This window comes from Schistocerca gregaria, chromosome X, assembly GCF_023897955.1.
Source record: "Schistocerca gregaria isolate iqSchGreg1 chromosome X, iqSchGreg1.2, whole genome shotgun sequence".
NCBI lineage: Eukaryota > Metazoa > Arthropoda > Insecta > Orthoptera > Acrididae > Schistocerca > Schistocerca gregaria.
In genome coordinates this window covers 382456948-382479921 of record NC_064931.1, presented here as the reverse complement: position 1 = coordinate 382479921, position 22974 = coordinate 382456948, and the positions used below count along the sequence as shown (strand labels likewise).

Below are 22974 nucleotides of genomic sequence, written 5' to 3'. Positions count from 1 at the left end.
GCATAAAGAGACAGATTTTGGTGAATTTATTAAAAAATAATTATACTTCCATTAATTTATGTAATACTGTACACAATAGGACAGTAACCCATATATAGCACTGAATGTGGTTTAGGCTACAGATAACAATATAATATGTTAAGGAAATAATCATACTTTGTCTAGGAGTAAACAAGGTTATAACTCAGAGCATAACTTATCTCATGTATGATAGCAATATAATAAATATTACAGATAACAATATAATATGCAAATGACATACCTATACTTTGTCTAGGAGTAAACAAGATTAAAAATCAAAGCAGAACTTATCTCATATACAATTTACCAGTAAAAGCCATAGAGTGCACCCTGTAACCAAGTTTAAGAGCATGTATAAGATGCGAAAGCAACATGGTTCATATGTTGCAAGCTGTAACATCCTGACAAATATTATACCAAGAATGAGATGCTTATGAGGAATAAGATGGCCAAACATTCAAATAAACATATGATACCAATTAATGGCAGTGTATTGCTATTTTAATGTATTTCACCAAAATCTGTATATTAATGCTGAGACTTATTCTTTATACTAGGTGAATCACATATGACATAACACACCTTTTATTTCATGAATGGTTTCAGACACTGACACAAGGTTTTTGCCAAATAATAGTATGCTAAGAGCCAAGAATTTTTCTTATGTGGTAAAGAGTCTAAATTCTTGTATCAATGGAGATATTGAAGCAGCTATATTATATACTTTTCTTAACAGCATCCAAAAGCACTTGAAAAGATGAAACAGAAAGGCAAGGCAGCTGTAATTGGCTATTTGCATTGTAAACACACCCAAGTGAGGATACATCATTGTATTAAATCTTTCAACTTTTTACTTGTCTGCACTGCAGAACAAGCAGGAACTGTGTCATTTATCAACAGGTCATTTCTGCTTCAATATTCCTTGCATGCAGATGTCCTACTTTTACTCAGAAAATGTCAGAGCAATGCTGTCAAATGGTACAGCAGTACAGATGCATCTATTTTGACCATCATGGGCATCAAGCCAAGCACTTGCACCAATTATTACATCACTAGACCAAACACACAGCTTCAACACAAAACACAGGACAAATGACAAAGACTGCAACTGACTGAGCACGTGAAGAAGCCGATCTGGCCATGGTGCTTATCAATCTTCATGTTGGCATAAAATGTATGGCTAAAGAATTAGCAATCAGCCACATTAGTGTCATTTGCATTTTGGACTGAGATAAATTCCACCTTTATCACCTCTCACTATAGCAGGCATTTGGGGAATGTGTTTTGTAACACCATATAAAATTTTGCCAGTTTGCTATCCTGCACTTGGGGGATAACACTACATTTTTCCAATATGTGCTCTTTTCTTATAAAGGAGCATTTGCGAACCACAGTGGCAGTGGCAGTGAAAAATCTGGGTTGGTTTCATCAAGTACAACACCAACAACAATGTAGCATAAATTTATGGTGTTGCATCACAGGAAATTCCATTGTGGGACCTTACATCATCTGGGGGAGTTAAATGGAAATATGTATGCACACTTTCTTCTACCTGCTCTTCTAGATGAGGTACCACTAGATGAGCAGTAGTGTATGTGGTTACAATGCAAATACTGAATGAAAAGTTTCCTGAATGTTGTATTGGATGGAATGCTCCAATATAATTGCCAGCCATGACCCCTAACTTGGCTCCTCTTGATTTCTCTCTATGGAGAGCCTGAAAAATACAACGCAACTATAGCAGACAATAGCGGACATCAAATCGTCACAGCATGCAATGGCATATCTGCAGTGTACATTCATCTTTTCATCTATCTCTTGAATGGTGAGTGCAGATATACCTCTCAGTCAGTGGTAAAGAATCTGAGCACTTGCTTAAGTATATATTAAACTGTTTTTCACTGAGAAAAGTGATGATATTGTGTGTGATGTGTCATCAGTCATTTTGAATAAAATGTTTAGCTTATTTGAAGTGTATTCTCCATAACTACAATTTTGCACAGTGTCTTTAGATACATATGGCTGAAAGCAGGCATTTTACATTTAAGATGGATTCAGTTGTCTCTAGGCAAAGACAGTTGAGATCTTCTTTTTTTTTCTTCTTTTCCCTCCTATCTAAGAAAGTTAGGACAGCAGATTCTTTTTCTCCACGAATTGGGCTGTTTATCATTAAGAAGTATGACTGACTGTCATTTATGTTTCGGTTTTGACAAGTAAGCAGCAATGGGGAGTGTATAAATGGAAAACTGCCTGACAAGATTGCAGTTGTTTCCACAAAAATCAGGAAATGTAGGAATATTTCATACAGTTTTCCTTAGCCCCAAATGATGCATTATCAACTAGGATATGCTATAGTTCCATATATAAAAATCATAGCTGACCCTGCATATGTGTTGCATGGGAAATAAGTTTTTACCTTAGCAGCATGGGCCAGCCTTGCGGCATATAACACTGGTTCCTGGCATGTGAGCTATGTTTGATGGTCTTTACACCACAATAGCCAAATCTGGCTGTATTGTTTTCCAATTTTAGTATGTTTTTCAGATTATTTTGAGAAAGATTTCTGTGTCAGTATTAACAAGTGCTGTCTTTCCAAGAACAGTTGAATGCAGTTATGGAAAGTATAATGTTCCAGTATATATATAGTTCATCATCCATACAAAATATTAGCTCTCCCTCAGGAGACTATCAATTGTGAACAACCTCATTTTGATGTATGGAAGCAAAAAAAAAAAAGAGTGTTGCATCTTATGTGACTCACCCTGTATAGTATTTTTTTACATGAGTGCATGACAATAGGGATATAACCTGGAAACTAAGTGAACAAAGAGATAAAACATAAAATAGTTAGCGGGTAAACCTGCTATTAATTAGGGAGAGAATATGTTGCCACACTCCATGATTTTCATTCAAATTCTCCTAAGCAAAATGGGAACAGCCTATGGTTTTATCGCCACTATCATCGCAACATGAAAACTGTGCCTTGGAATATCCTCAGGTATGTATTGAATGAAATATACAAGTCAGATGTAGTGCAAACAGGAATGAAGAGAAACTGCTTAGAGGAATAAACTGAAAAATCCTTGAAGTAAAGATTAACAATAGATTGAAGCACCTGAGGATGTTATGTCTAAAATCTCATTAAAATCCTACAGTGAGTACTAATGCTCATACAATATTTGAAATATTAAAATAAAATCCACTTTTCAGCCTATTTGCAGCAGTCTTTGACCTGTGTAATGCCATTGTAACCAGGCCAAAACATTGATTTATTTTAGTACTTCAAATATTTCATATGTTGATGTCCCAGTGCACCCAGAAAGATTTTAATGGCATTGACTCTTGCCTCAGAAGCCTACTTGTTTATGTATTATGTTGAAAATGGCGGCAACACTGTACTATCATTCTTGGGATTCTAGAACATGGGCTTATGAATTATTGATTTTGCTAGGTCCTAAAACTTTACAATAAATATCACATAATGAAGCGCAACAACTTACATATATGTTTTTGTGCAGGGAAGTGGCAATAAGTATGAAATTTTATATTTATTTATATTTTGGTGAATTGCCAACCTGACACACTTATTAAGATGCAAAAATTTCAAATATTTATGTTAAAGAGAAATAAACAATCGTCCTGATTTTATTCATCTAACAAACACTAGATAACCTTTTAATCATATAGGCCATCATGAAATCAGATGCTGACTGCATCATCTTCAAAAATATAAATATATGACTCACATGTATATCTACAAAAAAACACCCTCAAAAAGATAGTAAATGTTTACTTACAGAAATCGAAGCAGGAAAATGTGAAAGTAAATTAGTTATATGTAGGTTATATTTTAGACACCATAAGAGGGAAGAAGAAATGAAAAAAATGAGATGATCACAGTTGCTTCTTGGGAAATAATGAGTCCCTACATGTGTGTAGAAATCAAATTTGTCAAAAGTGAGGATACAACATCCAATTCATTGTTTTGCTGAAGGGTTATTACTGAAACAAATCTCAAATTACCAAGGAAATATGTAAAAATGTTTAAAATCTGCTAGGTATTCTTCATTCATTCTTCCTTGTGATGACATGGAAAAGCAATGTTCTGTCATGTGTGATAAAACATGAAGTTAGTAAGTGCTTTTATTACATCTTAGATTTTAAATTAATGTTTTGGCAATACTGAAAAAAAATTAATTATGTGTACTATGTTACATCATCACATATAACAAGACTAATTCATCTGGTCATTCAGGGCAGCAGACTACTAGAACAGGATGAAAATATACTAACATTAGAACACACTTAAAGTGTCCATAAGTGATATGTTTAGCACTAACGGTAATGGAACAATATTACCATTTTATCTGGTATACTAGAAGAAAGGTTTTGGTTGTTTTAATTTCGTGTGATGCTTGTTTTTTAAAACAGTCAGAATTTGTTCCATGGACAGCACTACCTTCGTATTTCTTCTCATCATTTTAGCACAAATTAATGACTCACTGGATCATTCTTTTCCATTCCACTAAATATGTTCCAATGTTTTACTTTAAAAAACTGCAAAAGGAAATTAAAAGTGGTGTGCAGTACTAAAAGACTGACAATTTTATTTTCATTTTCAAAAATTGTGTCACTGAGTCTGTAGTCCAGGCCTAGAGGATATGGTACTGCCTACCACCAACTATATGCAGAAATCAAAATAATCTGCAGATAGTAATACATCAGTTGATGAGCTTGGAAGAACAGTTGTCAAATGTGAAATAAATAACATATGAGAAACTGATTGATGTTCAAACCATACAAGATAATGCAGTCTGTAACGTTAAACAAAAAGTGGACACTCTGAAGAATGTGTCACCAATACATCACTTCAGCTAGGTGACTTTGTTATTGCAGAGGTCTGTATTAAGACTAAGGAATCATAAAGCATATTTTTTATTGCATTGTGATTTATATCTAATGATAAAAAACGTTTAGTATTTGTTTTGTTGAAGGTTCAGACAGATGATGTTTGAAGTAACATGTGTAAGTTTGCTTGCTGTTGTTCAAAGGCTATTACTGGTCACATATTTCTCCTCTTGTCAGTTCAAAGACATGATTTCTGTTCTAAACAATGTGAGATGCTATGAATTGTTGGTTGTGTAACAACTTGTTTCTGTATGATTTTCTACTTTTGTGATTGTATGAAAACTTTATAATAATTTAACAATATGAATTATGATCGACTGCTGCTGGGCAAGTTAACAATTATTTGTCAGTAGTAAATCTTTCATACAACTGTCAAATGTATACAACTATACTCAGCATTTGTTTGGGAATAAGTGGAGTATAGTACACATGACAACTAAAATTCTCATTAACAATAGTTCAAGGAATATTGTATATACTAAGTGGGCTCTTCCTACTTGAACAACATGTGATCTACAGAGCCAAACAGAAGATAAAAAATGAATCATGCAGCTGTTCCTTTTCACCCTATTAAATTGAAACACGAACAGTCAGAAAGATAAATTTTTGTTACTATTTGCCCATGTTGTGGTGTGAATATAAGCTATAAAAAAGTTTTTCAACTATTAACAATTTTCGTTTCTAATGAGTTTAATTCTGTGAAATCTTTTCCCAATGAATCATGTACAGTTCCATACTCAGCACATTTTGATAACATAGAAAGTGTTTAAGTTATGACAAATTATTGATTGACACATACAGTAAGAGACCATCAGTTAAAAATAGTTAACATCTTCCAACAGATAGATAAAGTAACCCACACTTTTTTCTCCTTTTTATTGCTAGGTTTATAGCACACATTACAATTTATAACAGGCCATTCATAAAGCAAATTGCACATGTAACAGACTATATGATGAGATATGATTAGCTTCTTTCATATTTGTGCAACATATATCAAAATAAGTCCTCCCTAAACAACTTGGTGCTGCATTTGCAGCACCAATGCCAGCAGAAAAGTAACTCTAAGTTTCTTCAATAAAAGTGTTCTAACTGCAGCTGAAATATTCACAGGTTTATGCATTGAGAACTTGAAAAGTACTTACCTAACAACACTGTAAGTTTTGGGGTTTGAGTCAACTGTTCTGCTTTGCAAACTGTAGTCTTTTGATAGAAAATTTTTCAGTAGTTTGCAGTCCTCTGTATTTTTTATGTAGCATTTACTGATTTTGACAAAACAGCTAGTATATACATCAGACATATCTTACAACAGACTAACCACATTATGATGCAAATACATATCACATTAAAAACTTTAGCAACAAGACACCTACTTGTATTTTTAAAATGAAGAATAATCACCAGCTGGTCTTCCTCATGACTTGTCAAAGGCATTTCGTTGTGTCAAACAGAATATTATTCATTTACATCTTCTTCTAGATTAGTACACTGTAGTTCACTCTTAAATGCCTCACAGAGGGTTCATCAAACCACCCTAAGACTATTTTTCTACCACCCCACTTGTGAACAGCATGGGAGAATATTGAGCACATAAATCTTTCTGTAAAAATTCTAATTATTTTAGAGAAATTAAAGTTGTATAGAATGCGTATTTCAGCACATGCTTAGTTTAGCTCCTATTTAAGAAACAAGGTGCAGGAAGTCACTTTATTTCTTGTTTGCCCATCCAAGTACTAACAGGGCCCAAAATTGCTTAACTTTGGGGTTAAGCAGGAACCAGTGCTCCCAACATGTTAAGGCAATGCCTTTTCAATTATATATTAAATGTATTTCTCCTTAGTAACACTTTCTGTACCATGGAGTATTTCTTTAACACAAATAATGAGTCAACTACAAACCTGCATACATATTCACATTGTCTGTGCAATCACTTTTTCAATTGACACTTTCCACACATAACATATATCATGAATATGACCCACAGAATATGGAGCCAGCTAACTAACTCTCACAATTTTCAACAGTTCAGTTTTGAAACATATTTACAAATCAGCTTATTATGAAACAGATATGTCTTTCAGTAGTAATTATTTGAAGATTTATTTTTATCTATATGTTAACTAGCTTACAGTTGTAAGTATGCCTATTTTTTATGACACACAAATTTTTATTTATATTTATGTGAGTAGGAAAGAATGTAATGCTATAAATGGTTGAAAATGTACCAAGATATAGACACCAATTGAATGTTGACTACAAAAAAGTTATAAAATCTTCAGATATAAGATCTGTCACTAAAATGAAAGTTCCTATCAATTAGAAACACACTGGAATTATTTATGGGAGAATATGTTGTTGGCTGTTGCCCATCACTAAAAAGACAAAATAACTGGACTGATTCTCAGCTATTTCCACTGAAGACTACTTTAAAACCTATAAATTTTTCATATAGTAATAAACAATGAGCTAATATCTTATAGAAACAATAAATTCCTTCTCAGTAGATGTAGATTAGTTATGAATATATTGTCAAATGGTAATTCCTGATGGCTGTAAAAGGACAACTGTAAAGGACAATGTATGACTCTGAAGCTCTGTTTGTAAGTGCAGACATCATAGTATCAGGCAGAAAGTATGTATTGCAGTATAGCAATGGAAAGAAGATGAGAGGAGTTGCATGTATGGCTGCTAGAAAAATTTGTTCTAGAAATTGGTAATACCATTATATTTTGTTCTGCTAAGACTGCCAATTTGTGGAACAGCATCTCAACTGAAACTATAAAATTTTTTGTGTCACACATTATCTCCAGTACTGTTAAAAACTCAATTCGACAAACACTGCTCTTTGGCATCTTTTGTTTTTGGTAAAAGAGTAAGCACAGAAGGTTATGCTACTCAGCACTCAACTGACAGAACTGTCTCATCTAAAATTTCTGATTATTGTCTAACCATACTTGATAACAAAAAGTCTAATTTCACATTAAAATGGGGCAAACTTTTCATGTTACTATGAACTTAAATCCATTATATCTTTTTCTTTCATAATATTACCTGCTTGATTCTACTCACTCTTCACTGAGGTTCATTTATACCAGCCATTTCCCTTTCTTTGGTGGGCATAATTCTATCAGGCTACTCACTCTTCCCAAGATATTCCGTTTTCCATTCTGAGTATTGCTTCAAGTTCTTTCGTGTCCTACTGTAACTGATTCTCCATACACTTTTGTATGTATCTGATTATTAATGTTATTATTATTTCTAATGTTACTATCATACTCACACATCTTTAGCCTTCCTGTAATTTTGTTTTAAAATTTTTCTTTTAGACTGTCTGTTCATTTATTCCCTCTTCCCCATCAGTACCGAACAGATATTTGTTTGGTTGGTAATCACTGTTTTATGACAAGATGATTAACTTCCATGACCTAGAAATGAGAAGCCTTACTTCCTTTTAGAATTTAATGCAATATATCTGCACCTACATCTATTTGGTAGACATCCATTTTTGTAGGTATCAATATCTTTACCATCATCCCATATGATTCTATTTTCTATTTCCTTCTCATAACATGGTTCTGAACTAAAATCGTCACCAATTATCTTTACTTACAATAGATTGCTCCCTGGATTTTAAGCTTTAAGGATTACTTTCAAATATAGGTGCTAGTTATAATCTTGATGTCTACATCAACATCTAGATGACTACTTTGCTATTCACACTTAAATGCTTGGCAAAGGATTAATCAAACAATCTTCAGTCTGTTTCTCTGACATTCCTACCTGGAACAGCACACAGGAAAAAAAATTGTTAAATCTTTCCATGCAAATTCTAATTTCCTTTATTTAATTTAAATGGTAAGTTCTCCCTATGCAGGTGGGCATTAACAAAATATTTTTATTTAATTTGAAGGAGAAATTTAGTGATTTAAATTTAATGGAAGGATCTTGCCACAATGAAAAACAGTTTTCATTATTCCCACCTCAAGTCACATATCATATCCAAGACTCTCTCTGCCTTAGTTCATGATAATACAAAATGAGCTGCACTTTTCCAACATTTTTGATGCCTTCCATCAATGCTACCTGATAAGGATCGCACACCATGCACAGTACTCTAAAACAGGATTGACAAGTGTAGTGTAGGCAGTCTCTTTAATAGAGCTGTTCCACCTTTTAAGTGTTTTCCAATAAAATGTAGTTTTGTGTTCACCTTCCCACAATATCTTCTATGTGATCATTCCAATTTAAGTTGTTCACAATTGTAATAGTTCATTATTTAATGGAATTGAGAGCATTTAAATTTGTGTGATTTACAATATAACCAAATTTAAAAGAATTCCTTTTAATACCATGTGGATGACATCACACTATTTATTGTTCAGCAACACCTGATACTTTTTGCATCATATAGGATGTTATCTACATTATTTAACAATATTTTAATCTTCTGATGATTTTACTATATTATAAACAACAGAATTATCTGCAAACAGTCAAAGATGATTCCTCAGATTGCCTCCTAAATTGTTTATATAGATTAAAACAGCAGATGTCCTATAGCAGTTCCTTTGGGAGTGAAAGATATCACTTCTGTTTTACTTGGTAAATTCCTGTAGCTTACTACTGACCTTTATTAATGATGAAATGTTTTTAAAAACTGTTGATATTAACTTTCCAAAGTCTTACATTTCGAAATAAATATTTACAAGAAAACACTGCTACCTTATTAGGTCAGAGGTAGTTAAGGATGTTGCATATTGATGAAATTCACATCTAGATCACAATAAGCAAGAGGTAATGTTAAAATCCATGAAATTATTCTTATGTATAATATAGTGTACATTCAAAAATATTTTAGTTAATTATGAAACTGTTGTGTTCAATAACTTATTTTTTTAAGTATGTGCTCACAGTGAACAAATGAACAGATTTGGAAATCAGTACAGTGTCTGATGCATGCACATTGATGCACATGCTTTGCTCATGCGTCTGTACTGCAAGCAGTCAGTGCTACTTTACATGCAAGGTCCTTAAACACTGAAATAAAACATAAGCATAAAATAATAAATAACTAAATGTTTTTTAATGTGAAATGAGTCATGAGAGTTATCCAACTATGTCCTTGTGGTTAAAAAGGTTTACCATCTACCATCTCTTCTAAATATTTGGCATCAGCTATAAAATCATAGGGATTTTTTTTATCATTTGAAATTACTTATATTCTGGTAATATTTTGTATATGATGTATTACAGTTTGGATTATACAAAAAATTCTTGATTTCACTTTAATACAGTGAGCTACATGATTGTCAATTCCACGAAAGCAAGGGTCAAGGGTATTCCCCACCATTTGATCATGTCTGGTACTCACATCAACTTTTGGACTTCAGACCTACTTTGCTTTAGCTGATCATAAGGAGCAGATTTACTTTTGTTTAGAAGTTAAAAAAATAATCTTGTTACGGAATCTCATGGAATCAGGTGTATCACAGGTGCGCTTGTGGTCTGAATCTTCCCAACCCAATATTTCAACATTGTCACTTGGCATCTTCATCAGGTGTTTCCTGCAGGAAACTCCTGATGTAGAAGCCAAGTTACAACATCAAAATATTGTGTTGGGAATATTCAGAACACCATCACTACACCCAGTTCCACAAGATGTCACCAAATCACTGGGAAAGTCAAAGAAATTAATCTCATTATGTTGGCTTAAGTTATAAAGTTAGTTGCAGGAACTGGTTATTAATATTTAACCAAAAATATCTTCAGTATCATACCTGTTTTGATCATGGGAACTAAATGAAAGTCTTTGTGCCCATTGTCAAAAGCAACTTAACTTTTGCTGTCTATTTGACCTAGTGACAGTTTCATCCAAAATTTTATTCTTTTTTATTTGCAATACTCTTTTCCTGGGCATTTTTAGGTCAACAAAACAATGCATGTACCATAATCTCTGATTGTCCCGAGTTAAAAGCACAATATAACTTTTGCTTATCATCTAATAAATCCAGCAGCTTACATATCCAATTAATTGTAAAAATTGCCATTACAAAACTCCTAAGAGATATAAATGTTGTGGCCTTCACCAGTATAATACCAAAATCTCCACCCTTGTTCCACCATACTCAAAAAACAGCAGTAATGTGCTGCAAAAATTATCTGTCAAGCCACTTCTGTACATTGTGAATAATAGTACTACTGAATTTCCTGTGTGGTTCACTTCATGCTACAAACATTTAACACAACTTCTCTAAAAGACCTCTGGAACTACCCATATGTGAATGAAGAAGTAAGATAACAGAAAAGCATAAAGCCTTCATAGACTTCCTTTAAATAAATAGCATCTTTCTTGATTTTTATTGCATATTTTTGGAATTACCAACTCTATTTTTAGAAACTTACATACTAAAAATGTTTAGTCTACTGCTACTCTTTTCAGTACCTCACTTATTTGAAAACAGAATTTTAAAAAGCAACTTTTCATTATGTAGACAGATAAAGGGACAGTGAACAACAACTTTAGTATAGACCTGGCACATTTTCTTTAAGAGTAATACTGCCCTCATTCTAAAGTCTACTTATTGTGCAGTACTGAAATCTCAGAATGGCAGGCAGTTGGAAGAGCTTCAAGTATCACCAGCTTCAGAGAAAGTTAGCTAGACAAACAAATATACAAACCTTTGTCAATGAAATTAATTTGCTGCTGGTGTTTGACAGTCCATCCAAACTGCCTGCAGTTCTATTATTGAAGGTAGAGGAACTTCATTTGGTCCCATGAACACATAGGAATGCACCTTGTTACTGAGCAGAGTGTCACATTCTCAGATGTGTAATAAAATTTACACATGGAAGGTACACTCTCACTAATACTTTTCATCCCAGTAATCATGTTCCTCATCAGAAACTAGCTCACATCCTGCTTCAAGGTTTTCCTGTAAATATTTCTGTCATCATTGAATTTTATGAGATGAGTCAAAATCCCCATGTTCTAAAACAAGCCATTGTCACATCCAGTAGTGGCTGTGAAAATATGTATAAGCCTTGTAGAAATAAAGCACTGCCAGTGAAGAAGACAGTTACTGATTTATATCTTGCTGCATCCACCAGCTAGTAATTATGAACTGTGCAGCTTGCTGCTTTATGTGAGTATAGGGGGAACAGTTAAAAATCAGATGCTTAATATTTCAGACAAGTTACCATACACAAAATTTTGCTATTGAAGTACGTGGTGACTGAACAAAAGAAGATTTTGGTCTCTAATATGGTTGTACTTATCAGAAACAATCATTCACTTACTTTTCTGTTGTGTGTATTATGATAATCATATTTCTCTGAAACTTCCATAATGATGATGCAATTATTGTCGCCAGCTGTAACATTTTTGTTTTAAATATAGACTGATTATCAGTTTTAAGGATATGTTTTGATTACACTGAGTAATGGTCAGTTTCTACAGATCAGTTGCGTTAGATTTGATGATACATCACAAACAGTCACTCTTCTGTTATGCTCTGAATGGTGATGGTATTGATTACAAATTGCAAAAATTGTGGAGTTCATGTGTGATGAATGAGGATACAATTTTGTGGCCCACACTATGATGTGCAATATATTTAGGCAGTGTATAACACACCTAAGAAAAATCTATGAGCTGCAAATTGACATGTCATGCACAAAAAATAAAAAAATGCCATAGAAAACAATTAAATTGAAGAATCATGTAACATGTAAATGATGGATTGAATTTTTTTGGTGATAATAAAATTGAAATGATGTAAATGTAAAGCAAATTTAAAGAAAAGCTGTATATTGCACAAGTGGACTGGAAATAAAATTATATGAAATTTGCTTATTTTTATAAGTAATTCGTATATGTCTGAACCACTACATACAATAACAATACAGCCCTTTACAGGGAAGACTGTTGAGACACAGAAGAGAAATACACTGGACAGTGCATTATGAAGGAGGGCAGATGGTGATTCAAGGACTGCAATGTTGACCTTAGCATACCTCAGTGCTTGTTAGATTACCACAGTAAAAATTAATCATATTTGAACCATATGGAATATTCTCACTTTCATGAACTTAGTTTTAAACAGTCCTGCACCATATTTCTGACTGCAGGCGAAACAGTACTTCAACTCCTCTAGAAAGTCAGCATGCAAACATTTTCTTTTCACAGTTTATGTTCTGTCTTACTTATATATTGTCTATGTGTACTGTATAACGGGAAATAAAATCATATTCCTGTAACACAATTACTTTTCACTTTTATATTGTGTGTTAGCTACGTAAATCAACTGAATGCCAATATTAGCAAATCAGTGGTGACAATATCCACAAGAAAACAATCCTTTTTCTTTCTTCTAGAAACAAATTACTTTGAAAGAATTATTAGGTTTTGTTACTGCACTGTAGCTTCTGATTATTGTTTTTATAGAGACTGTTCTTTTTAGAGTGCATGTCCTTTGTGCAGCAATGTAACCAGCATGGGTCAGCAGAGGGCAACTGTCTATCTCACACATCCCCCTTCCCCCAATCACCCCACTACCCTCACACACCCTTCCTACACACACAGAACTGAACTCTCATCCAATGTTGTCAAAACAGACAGTTAATCCAATTCAGTATCAGTATGAAGAAAGCGAGAACATGTAATGTGTGTTGACTAATTCGTGTGCATCATGATACATGAACTTAATAATTTTGTCATTCTGTTTCAGAGGTTCATATGAATTATGGTTGAATTTTGGCCTTCCACAAAACTGTTATTCCATTTTGAAAATTTATGCAGCTGATAACGTATGCATAATGTTTGATTCAGCTATTTAACACAATTATTTTTAGATGCTTTTGCGGTTTCTGATCATTACTCTTTCCAAAACTGAGTGATAAGGCATACACAGGAGTTCATATCTTGTGTTGTGAACTCTTACAGTTTAAAAAGATTACTCAGAAATTGCACTTTAAATTTGCTTGCTAAGCCACCATACAGGAAATTTATTAACTTATTATCTACTTTGAATTCTCAGAGTGGGCACAGGGCTGTTGTGTAGGAAACTTTGTTTTCAAATCTGCATAATATTTTACTATTTAGGATTTGTAAACCACCAATGAGATACATTCTTCAATAACTGTTTTCAAATTTTGACATGTGCAGATTACTATATCCTGGCATTTCTTCCAGTTTCACAATTTTAAGATTAGGAGCTCCGTTTGTATGTGTGACCAAATTCATTGCTATCAAACATCTTAACTACTTTCTCAGTATGTTTTGTTCCCCTTTCTTTTCTGGATAATTCATAACCTGTTTTATAACTTATCCATTGCAGCTGTTGGAAGGTAAAGGTCTTTTCTGCTTCATATGCAAGAAGTTATCTAATAACTAATACAAATGTATTCCATCGTATAGTAACTAACACTTTGTCATCCAAACTTCATCTTCTCTATTTCTCTCTCTCTCTCTCTCTCTCTCTCTCTCTCTCTCTCTCACCGTCTCTCTGTCTGAATCTCTCTCTTATGCCCCACCCTCTCTAGATGGACCACTGTGACTGCTGCAGCCCCTGGAAGACTTAATCGTTTTGAATTCTTTGTGTGGCTCCTGTATGTCAGGTAAAAGAGAAAAGCACTTTACCATATGTTTCAGAAATACTGTCACCAATTTCGAAACAATAGTTGTCAATTTTGGTACCAGATTCTTCAAGCAGACCCAGAATTTCTTCATCAGCCAAACTGTCACCCACTTCATGAGAAACTTTTGTGATCATGACAACTACGGACTTATTCTTCGACAATGAACATGTGGCAACTGATCATGCCTTTAATATGTTTTAAAAGTCATGTAGCAGTTTGTGGAAGTAGGAAAATCCATATAGAGCAGGGGTGTGCAACCTGTATGTCACATGTGGCGAAAAGCAAGTATCAAAGTAGCTCAAGAATCGATTGTAATAATAATAATAACAATAATAATAATAAATAATAATAATAATAATAATAATCTGTTTATATAAAGTTATGACTGAATATTTTCAAGTTGAAACTCCCACCACACTATACCATTCTCTCATTGGTCTACCAGTATGTCTTTTTTTCCCTTAGCAGTTATTGTTAGTGTTACGTACGTTATGTGGCCCAAAAATACTTTTCTTCTTCCAGCGTGGCCCAGGTAAGCTAAAAGGTTGAAATCACATGAACTAGTGGCTCTCTCAAGTACTAAAAGAGCTAACTAAAGCCTTTAATGTGGCACTGCTCTGAAATAATGCATTGAGACATAGCAATCAGGAAAACCATGCTCAGAGGTTCTTTAAGTGCTAACTGTTAACAAAATCACAACATGCTCATAATGTCAATGGGCACTGACTGGAATGTGGTAAGGATGTTACCTTAACTTTGTTTCAAGCTTGTGCTATTAAATTCTTCAAGTTGTTTGCTGAGTTATGGTGAATCTTATCAAGTTTTGGGGTATTACTATTAATTTTAACCTTACAAACTGTACCTTGTCTTAGTTAATATCCACCTATAACAAATAATGGCAAGTTTTTATCACAGTTTAAAGTACATAAGTCGGATGAAGAAGTTAGAGAACAAGAAAGCGGGGAGGGAAAAGAAAAGAGGTTGACAGGTGAAAGGGAAAGGCAGCAACGGAACGGGATAGGAATGTGGAACCAGTGAGATTGCCCTGAATATTGCAGCAGAAGTATCTGGTGATACCTAGTGAGGTGCTGATTTAGCTGAGCAGTGGCAAGGAAGGCGAAGATTGAACAGAAGAGAAGAGAGACACCAGACAGAAATTTATGAATCTAGATTAAGTAAGTGAAATTGAGGCATGGGAAGAAGATTGTTTGGGACATAGAGCTAAAAATACTGGAAACTAATGTCAAGAGGATTGCTGTATCAAATGAGATGTTGTATGGACAGTTAGCATCAACATAATTCATTTGCGGTGGTAGCACTGGTGCAAATCGCACACGCTTGAATATTAAGCTCATGAAGATAAGTAATTAATTATATGATAACTGTCAATTAAGTTAATATTACACCATAATAAAGTTCATTAGATTCTGTTTTATATTATGTATCAAAGGTTTCACTTGTTTGAAAGTATTTCTCAAAAAAACAAAAACGTAACATAATGGCCAGTTTCCGCGTACTTTAGACGTAGGTTAACACACAAATAGAAGACATTTCTTTAAGTATTAAGTGAAGAATTTAGGTTGTTTTTGTTACACATATCTTTAGTAGTGCTGTATCTACTCAGGGAATTAAAGGTTTTAAGTTCTATCTTTTACAATTCCTTTCAAAATGCATAAAGCATGTATCGTGCATACCCGCTCTTTGGGCTAATTTTTTGGGTATAGAAGTTTTGATTTTTAATGTTAGTTTAACTGCATTACATTTCTATATTAAAAGTACACACGTATATTAGTGTACCATAGAACTTTAGTGACTTTTGCGATCTGTAGTTAATAGAAAATTACTGTTGCTGCCTAGATAAATTTTGTAAAAAATATTTGAAACAACCATGAGTGAGAAGTGTCTGAGCTGCCATAGGAAAGTCAGTTCTGGGGTTCTGTACAGTTGTTGTGGCAGATGGTTACATGGGGGTGAATGTTGTGGCATGGGAATTGGGGAAGTAAATGAGTCTCTTCCTTGGTATTGCAGATTACGTTCAAGGGATAGGAAAACAGCAGAACAGGAAGGGAAGATTAGAGCCCTTCAGACTTAAATGGATAGTGCTAGGGAGGAACTGATGAGGTTAAGGTGGGAGGAGGGGAGGAGGTTGAAGACAGGTGGGAAGTAGTAGCAAGGGACAGGGGCCACAGAAAGAGAACAGTATCAGACAGTTTCATCATTAGCAGAAACAATAGATTTGCCTTCCTACCTCAGTAAACTAAGGCAGAGACTCATGTAGATGTAAGTGTAGTCAGAACAAAAGAGAGAGAGAGAGAGAGAAAGAGAGAGAGAGAGAGAGAGAGAGAGAGAGAGAGAGAGAGAGAGAGAGAGAGGGAGGGAGGGAGAGAGAGATCATGAAGGAGTTCTGCAAATTAGTCACAAACTGAAATTCATACAGATATTGACAGCAAACGCAAAACTATAAACTTTGGCAGTGCAATTTTGCTGCACAGTGACATGTTGGTATCAGGGTGTAAAGTCTTTGCAAATTTCATTTGGTGTATTCAGTTGGACAGTAACTACACCTTGCACACAAGCACATGAACAATAGGCATAGATGTCAGAAGAAGTCAGTTGGAGTAATTGGAAAATAGTCGACATTTCAATATGAGCAATGCCACTGTTCAACGATGTTGGGAAGAATAAACCATGGCCAAAAAGTGTTAAGAAGGAAGCAGTTGACCTAGAGAGACCACAGAACATGAGGACCAAACAGACATCATACAGGCACTCAAAGCCCTGGATTTACTGTTATTATCAATCCAACATGCATCTGATGCTTCAGTGAGCACAAGGACCAATAACAGGCAACTCACAGAATGTGGGATGAGTGGACAGCACCTCTTGCACAAACTACCATTGACCTCTGTACACCACTGAGCCTGTTGACAGTGGTGTCAAGCACGCTTGGCGTGAAATCTCATTTGCTGGAGTACAATTGTCTTCAGTGATGAGCCCTGATGACCAGTGGAGATGTGCCTTGAGATGCCCCAGACAGCGGTGGGATACCAACCTAACTCTTGGCCATATGGCCGGACAACCAAAAGTGATGGTATAGGGAGACATTTCATTTCATCCTTTGGCTCCCACCTGTGGCATCCTTACAGCACAGTGGTATATCAATGATATTGTATGCACCATTTTGTTTAACGTCATGGCATAACATCCTGGACCCACATTTTGGCAAGATAATGCCTGCCAACACAAGGTGATAGTTTCTACCGCTTGTCTTTGTGCTTACCATTCCTACTTTGCCCAGCTACATAGATTGATCTTTCCCCAGTTGAGAGTGTTTTGAGCACTATGGACAGGGCCCTACAAATAGCTTAGGATTTTGATGATCCGAAATTCCAATTGGACAGTATTTGGCATGATATCCTACAGGAGGACATCCAAGGACCAATGCATTATTGACCTCCTAAATTTGTGAAGCTCTTTCTCTTACCTAAAGCACCAGTTTTTTTCTAATATTGTATTCATTTGTTTTTCTCTCTGGAGATGTACAACTTTTGTCCCATTTGGATAATTCTTCATGGTGCCTGTGATTGGTTCAAATTCCATGCATCCAACAGTTGCCAGATTGTAGAAGTATGTCATTATGATTGAACTTTTGTCTCAACCTTCACAAAAGTTAATTATATGGTACTGAGTTCCTCAAGTTTCTTTATTTATAAATGTTTTACCATTGCACCTATTTGGAGCAGGTGCAGTACTTTTTGCAGATGGTATAATATTTTTAGTAAAGGTCAAAATGAAATACGTATATATGCAGTTGAAAATCAATGTGATGACAGAATAGGTAGGAAAACAGTTTTGAGGTAACTGTTTGGCAGTAAATGACAGAAAAAGAACAGTTTGGATGAGGTTCAGCAACTCAATGAGTGATGGAAATCCGATATATTAATGGCATTTGCAATCTATAACCTTCTGTATGTCCCTTACACAAAATTCTTAGGATTATGGATAGATATAATTTATAGTAGGAAAGCAGTATAGTAACATCAAATAGAAAACAGAGCAAATTTTATTACAGATTAGGAAAGATTAAGATATATGGAATTTGGGAATATTTTTGGCAGCAAATAATTCATTTGCACATTAATTACCAAGGTATGGTGCTCCCTTCAGGGGCAAAATAATTGTAGTACACTATGGGTTTAAACTTTGGAGAACAGCTGTAAGAGTTATAAAAGGGATTTGCCAGAGGGAATCATTTAGGAAAAATTTTAAAGAGTCAAAATCTTGACTTTGCCTGTCATTTACATGTACGAAAACACAGGTGTTCTGAAGCCTCATGAGTTCACAGCAGTACTCAACAGCAGAAACAAGAAACAGTTCTGTATCAAAAACATCTGCTATATCAGCCCTAACTTTTATTAATGCTTTGCCTCAAAGAACTAGATATACTAAATTGCCAAAGAAACTGGTATAGGCTTGTGTATTCAAATACAGAGATATGTAAACAGGCAGGATATAGCGCTGTGGTCAGTAATTTTCTCATATGACCATTTCACAAGTGCACTGTGAATATCAGGAATCCAGTATAACATCAAATCTCCAACATCACTGTGGCCAGAAAAAGATCCTGCAAGAATGGGATCAATGGCAACTGAAGGGAATCATCCAATGTGACATAACTGCAACCCCTCCACAAACTGCTGCAGATTTCAAAGCTGGGCTCTCAACAAGTTTCAGCCCAAGAATCATTCAATGAAACATTGACAATGTGGGCTTACAGAATCAAAGGTCCACTCATGTAGCCTTTATGACTGCACAACACAAAGCTTTATACCTCACCTGGGCATAATAACACTGACATTGGACTGTTGATGACTGGAAACATGTTACCTGGTCAGATGAGTGTCATTTCAAACATATCTAATGAATGGAAATGTATGGGTATGGAGACAACCTCATGAATCCATGGACCCTGTGTGTCAGCAGGGGACTGTTAATGCTGGTGGAGGTTCTGTAATGGTGTGGAACATGTGCAGTTGGAGTGATATGGAACCCCTGATAAACCCAGATATTATTCCCATGTTGTTGTTGTGGTCTTCAGTCCTGAGACTGGTTTGATGCAGCTCTCCACACTACTCTATCCTGTGCAAGCTTCTCCGTCTCCCAGTACTTACTGCAACCTACGTCCTTCTGAATCTGCTTCATGTATTCATCTCTTGGTCCCCCCTACGATATTTACCCTCCACACTGCCCTCCAATGCTAAATTTGTGATCCCTTGATGCCTCAGAACATGTCCTATCAACCGGTCCCTTCTTCTTGTCAAGTTGTGCCACAAACTCCTCTTCTCCCCAATTCTATTCAATACCTCCTCATTAGTTATGTGATCTACCCATCTAATCTTCAGCATCCTTCTGTAGCACCACATTTCGAAAGCTTCTATTCTCTTCTTGTCCTAGCTATTTACCATCCATGTTTCACTTCCATACATGGGAACACACCATACAAATACTTTCAGAAACGACTTCCTGACCCTTAAATCTATACTTGATGCTAATAAATTTCTCTTCTTCAGAAACACTTTTCTTGCCACTTCCAGTCTACATTTTATACCCTCCCTACTTCAACCATTATCAGTTACTTTGCTCCTCAAATAGCAAAATTCCTTTACTACTTTAAGTGCCTCATTTCCTAATCTAATTCCCTCAGCATCACCCGACTTAATTCATCTACATTCCATTCTCCTTGTTTTGCTTTTGTTGATGTTCATCTTATATCCTACTTTCAAGACACAGTCCATTCCATTCAACTGCTCTTTCAAGTCCTTTGCTGTCTCTGACAGAATTACAGTGTCATCAGCTCTGTGCAAAGTTCTACCAGACGGCTTCCTCTTTCATTTCTTTTCCCCAACCCATATTCACCTACTATATTTACTTCCCTCCCTTTTCCTACTCTCAAATTCCAGTCACCTATTACTATTAAATTTTCCTCTCCCTTCACTACCTGAATAATTTCTTTTATCTCATCATACATTTCATCAATTTCTTCATAATCTGCAGAGCTAGTTGGCATTTAGACTTGTACTATTGTAGTAGGTGTGGGCTTTGTGTCTATCTTGGCCACAATAATGCATTCAGTGTGCTGTTTGTAGTAGCTTACCCACACTCCTATTTTTTTAGTCATGATTAAACTTACTCCTGCATTACCCCTAATTGATTTTGTATTTATAACCCTGTATTCACCTGACCAAAAGGCTTGTTCCTCCTGCCACTGAACTTCACTAATTCCCACTATATCTAACTTTAACCTATTCATTTCCCTTTTTAAGTTTTCTAACCTACCTGCCCGATTAAGGGATTTGACATTCCACGCTCCGATCTGCAGAACGCCAGTTTTCTATCTCCTGATAACGACGTCCTCCTGAATAGTCCCCGCCCGGAGATCTGAATGGTGGACTATTTTACCTCCGGAATATTTTACCCAAGATAACGCCATCATCATTTAGCCATACAGTAAAGCCGTATGCCCTCGGGAAAAATTATGCCTGTAGTTTCCCCTTGCTTTCAGCTGTTCACAGTACCAGCACAGCATGGCTGTTTTGGTTAGTGTTACAAGGCCAGATCATTCAATCATCCAGACTGTTGCCCCTGCAACTGCTGATTCGGCTGCTGCCCCTCTCCAGGAACCACACATTTGTCTGGCCCCTCAACATATACCCCTCCATTGGGGTTGCACCTATGGTATGGCCATCTGTATCGCTGAGGCATGCAAGCCTCAACACCAACGGCAAGGTCCATGGTTCATGGGGGGTGACACATATATAAGCATTCTGTCTGATCACCTGCATCCATTCATGTCCATTGTGCATTCTGACAGACCTGGTCAATTCCAGCAGGACAGTGTGACATCCCATATGTTGAGAATTGCCACAGAGTGGCTCCAGGAACACTCTTATGAGTTAAAACACTCCCCCTGGCCACTAAATTTTCCAGACATGAACATTATCAATTTTACAAAGGCTAGAAGCGTAATCTGAATGCTTTTGTTTCTGATGTTTCTTCATCTCCCCCCCCCCCCCCCCATCTCTCTCTCTCTCTCTCTCTCTCTCTCTCTCTCTCTCTCTCTCTCTCTCTCTCTCTCTCTCTGTGTGTGTGTGTGTGTGTGTGTGTGTGTGTGTGTGTGTGTGCAGTCATGTGTGTGTATGTGTGTTTCTTTAACTATTCTCATTGGAGGGTGCAAATAATTATTACTTTCATGTTGTATTTATGGAAGTAGTGATAGTTTTTAGCTGTCTCGTATAACAAAAAATACAGTCCAGTAAAAGGGTCTAAAGAACATTTTAAAGTGGAAGGTGATCAATTTAAATAAAACAGCTCACACACTACCTACTCCAGTCATTTGATTCAAACCAAACACTATAACGGTACAAACTTGAATATTATAATCTATTTTCTTGACTGTGCATGTAACACAATATATTATGATATAGGGTTCTTCATTTCTATGGATATCAATGTCATGTTCATACTTAAGCTGTGTCTGTATGACTTTTCCTGCATTATCAATTATTATGGAAATTGTAAAATGGGTGAGTGCAGTCTCAATCACAGCTCAAATTCTGTACTCCACAAACAACACCAACTTTAGTGAGAGCTTAACAACCCCATACAATTTAACATGTTTCACTACAGAAAAAATCTCATAATTAATTGTTTACACCAGTATACAATCTCATTGTCCTATAACTGTGTTCAACACTTCTCCAGCCAAAGACATTCAAAACCTTGTTAGATAAACTTCTTCTATAACAAAGACTTAAACCAACTGCCTTCTAGAATTGTGTCACTAGACTAATTTGGCGTAAGTTTCTTCGCGTATTCAGGTGACATAGTGAAGCAGACATCCAAAAAAACATAAAAATTCTCTGATTACTCCAGTAAATTCATATGTAAAAACAATTAGAGTGAATGCACAAAGTTGGAGGTGAATATATACATGTGCAAGTGCTAGAGTACACACATACGTGCACACACTCACACACACACACACACAAACTAACACACACACAGGGGGGGGGGGGGGGGGGGGGAGAGAGAGAGAGAGAGAGAGAGAGAGAGAGAGAGAGAGACTGGATAGAATGTTCTCAAATTGATTCAACATAAAATGTATTATCACAAACATGCCATGCAAACACTTCTTTTTAGAAATACTGTTTCAGTTCAGTAGTATTCATCTGAATACAGCTCTGCATATAATCAACATGAAATTATTGGAGTTTAGTCTGCCCCCAAAACTAACAAAACTTTGTTAGTATACTGTATAGAATTTACATAGACACATAAATCTCTGAAGCAATTTGCATAAATGCACATTCCTCTTTGTAAGACATGCATTTCATGAATACATAAAACATT

At 35.5% G+C, this 22974-nt stretch overlaps 1 protein-coding gene across 1 annotated transcript in view; it reads right to left on the bottom strand.

The window, feature by feature from the left end:
• LOC126297751 (calcium-dependent secretion activator-like) overlaps positions 1 to 22974 on the bottom strand; it is a 1391877-nt gene that overhangs the window by 417212 nt on the left and 951691 nt on the right. The window lies entirely within an intron of this gene.